The sequence below is a fragment of the Myotis brandtii genome, unplaced genomic scaffold (genome assembly GCF_000412655.1).
Source record: "Myotis brandtii unplaced genomic scaffold, ASM41265v1 scaffold181, whole genome shotgun sequence".
In the NCBI taxonomy this organism is placed as follows: Eukaryota; Metazoa; Chordata; class Mammalia; order Chiroptera; family Vespertilionidae; genus Myotis; species Myotis brandtii.
Window position 1 is genome coordinate 1,371,396 of NW_005356712.1, and position 3,520 is coordinate 1,374,915.

At 53.7% G+C, this 3,520-nt stretch overlaps 1 protein-coding gene across 3 annotated transcripts in view; it reads right to left on the reverse strand.

The window, feature by feature from the left end:
- CCDC64 (coiled-coil domain containing 64) overlaps positions 1 to 3,520 on the reverse strand; it is an 87,012-nt gene that overhangs the window by 18,138 nt on the left and 65,354 nt on the right. The gene's annotated exons all lie outside the window — the stretch shown is intronic.

Sequence of the window (3,520 nt, forward strand, 5' to 3'; positions counted from 1 at the left end):
TGTGGCCCCTTCCCTGAGGAGTCCAAACAGGCCACTGCTCCCTGCTGCCGTTACTGCTGCTGAACGTAACGGTCGACTCCACTGACCGGTGCAGCCATACTCGGGCAGGCGCACCCCTCGCTACACGTGCTTCTAGCGGAAGACCTTAACTGCAGCATCGAATCCATTTGCTAATCGCTGTGCACATGTCCACACATTGCACTTGCACAGGAACAACGTTTCCCACTTTTTCCTCCCCTGCTCTTGAATTTGTAGTGTGCCCCCCCCCATATATTGGTGTGAGAAGAACTTCCTGGGATTTAAATGTAACTAATTCATCTTCTTATAAAATAGCACTTCAGCTCCTGGCTGGGCGGCTCAGTTGGTCGCACATCCTCCCACGCACCCAAAGGCTGTGGGTCTGATTCCTGATCAGGACACATGCCTAGGTTGCCGGTTTCATCCCCGTTGGGGTGCGTATGGGAGGCAACCGATGGGTGTTTCTCTCTCCTCCCTCCCCCTCTAAAAATCCATGACTATGGCTTCAGGTGAGGATTAAGAAAACAGAGCAGCCCTAGCCAGTTTGGCTCAGTGGATAGAGCCTGCGGACTGAAGGGTCCCGGGTTCGATTCCGGCCAAGGGCACATGCCCGGGTTGCAGGCTCGATCCCCAGTCAGGGGCGTGCAGGAGGCAGCCGATCAATGATTCTCTCTCACCATTGATGTTTCTATCTCTCTCTCCCTCTTCCTTTCTCTCTGAAATCAATAAAGAAATATATTTTTTTAAAAAAAGAAAAAGAAAACAGAGCAGACACCCCTGTATTTTTCCAGGTGGGCTTGTGGCTCCAGCGGAGATGCAGAGGTGGAGGGGTGCTGGCAGCAACTCAGAACTCTGCAGCTCTCTCTCACAAATGGAGCAAGCTGCCCCGCGGAGCCTGCAGCCAGCCTTTTAGGCGCCCCGACAGCCCCCTTACCGGCCGGGACCGGGGAGCCGGCGGCTGCTGGCACCGGGGTCTGGATGTGCCTTGACTAGGAAGAGCTTGGAACCTGGGTGCAGAGCACGAGAAAGGAATTGGCAAGCTTGCCCTGCGTGGCTCCCATGATCAGCAATACCCGCTGGTCCAGTGGGCAGGCCTCCAGCCCCAGTTGTGAGGAGACTCAGAAAAAAGAAACAAGGGTTAAAAAACATAAAGTAAAAAAGACATTCCTAGGAAGCATTTGGCACGATTGCAAACGGCATCCTAAATTGGCAGAGGGCTTCACAATTATTTCCAGACAACTCCACACAGACCTCAGCAGGAGGCGTCGGCACAGACAAGGACAGGTGCTTGTGCCCGGGACGGGATTAGCTCACTCACTCACGCACACGCAGAGGTGCTCAATGAATTATAACAGCGACGGCGCAGAACTCCAGGGCGGGGCTGCCGCTCTGGTGGATAACCGATCCACAGGCTTATGCAGAAAAACACACACGAACCAAACCAGGGACGGGTCCATTACCTATGAGAACCCTCTAAAATGGGAGCTGTCAGCCTTCATATAACAAAGATGACACCAAATGTATTTATATGTATGAGCAAGGAAGACATCAAATGCCTGTGTTCACACAGTATAACAAGTTCATGCCGAGAACGCCGGCAGAAGTGGGGCCCCCTCCTCATCTCACACCGAGGAACGGAGACGGTGAGCGTGAAGTGCTTTGCCAAATCGCCGCTTTCTGGGTCGCCCCACAGTGGGCGGGTGAAATCCGCCCAATGCGCACATCTGTAAGACGCCCAGCTGGGTGTGGACTAGGACAGGTGCAGGGCCCTTAAAGGGACAACAGCCTTTGCTGGACATCAAGAGTTTAGCTTCATTTAAAGAATTATTGGACCCTCAATAAATAATAATTTTTATCCCTATTCGCAGCCTGGAAAAAAAAATGGGAGTTGGATTTGGTCAGTGGTTTGACAGTAGAACCCCCTGACACAGTGAACCAGGTCCAAGGCGGGGAGGGGCCGAGTTCGGCTGTGGCAGGCCTGTCCCCCAGCCTCCTGGCCTCTCTCTCGTTCCCTGAGTAAAGGGATTAAAACCATGGATGATAGACATCCCAAGGCCACTAGCTCTACATTTCACAAGTCCGATTTTAGACCATTCAACTACCATCAGAGTAAGCTGGGGTTTTTATTTATCATACGGGCCATTTCGGCAACAGGAAGGGTTTTCTGGAGCAGGCTGGTCACTGGCAGCAGCGGAAGGGGTTTCATGTGAACCAAAGGGCAGGAATTACACACAGTTGGGAAAAATGAGATTCATCCCATAAACGCAGACTTTCCAATCAGAGTGGGAAGCGTGACTTGCTGTAGGCCCTGGGCGAGCGAGCCTCTCGCTCTCAAGGAAGCCTGATCAGACGGCAGTGATGTGCCCGTGGTGAGGGCGTGACTGTGGGTGACGTGGGACTGGAGAGAACACACAGCCCCCTGTGCCGGCCGGTGCGGGACGGTCCACGCTAGTCCTGGCCGTTCCCCAGCCCCAGGTCCCCAATTCTTTTTTGTCGTTGTTGTTAATCCTCACCCGAGGACATTTTTCCATTGATTTTTAGAGAGAATGAACGGGAGGGGGAGAGACACAGAGAGAGAAACGTTGATGTGAGAGAGACACATCAACTGGTTGCCTCCCACACGTGCCCTGACCAGGGCCGGGACTGAACCTGCAACTGAGGTACATGCCTTTGCTGGAACTGAATCTGGGACCCTTTAGTCCGCGGGCCAGTGCTCTATCCACTGAGCCAAACCACCAGGGCCAAGGGCCCCAATTCTTGATGGGAAGTAAGGACGTTTCATTTGTGAATTCGTGCTAGACAGAACATTTCTTCCAGGCAGGGGCAACTGTTCCATTTTCCTGCACTTCTTCTCCTTCTCCTCTCCCTGCTCTGCCTCGCAGCCCTCAGCACGGTGCTCGACGGGGTAACAGGCCGGTGCAACACTGACCTGCAGGCCAGTGACAGGCTGGAAGTCAGCACCGAGCACCAGGTCCTGCAGGCGGCGAGGGTTCCACTGACTGACTAGGCTGCTGCGGATAAACATTTCATTTTTTCTAGCCCTCAGTTTTAGAACGTGTGCAAAGGTACTTTGTTCCCTGTAAGAAGCTTCCAGACACTCATCGCTATTAACACCATCAACCTTAAAATATGAGCAAACTCTTCCAGCATCGTTTTCTATTCAACTTGGCTATGGGCCAAGTTCCAAGCTGAATATACAAAAAACATGGAGGGAGAAAAATCCCTAATTTGCCCTGAAAGAGGTGAATCACTCAGACGGTAGCTCAGCCGGCTGATGGTGTCAGTAACAAGTGATCTTCGCCTAAAATGCATCCCCATCCCACATCTCAAGGCTTCCCTCAACGCTGACCACCGAGCCCAGGGGCCTTCGTGGCCTGGCCTGTGGGCGGGGACCACCTGGAGCGCCAGCACACCGGGCTGACCACCTGCACACAGATGGCAGCGCCACCCCCTCCCGGGCACGCCCGAGGATGCCCAGGGCAGCACGCACTCAGCCACGGCC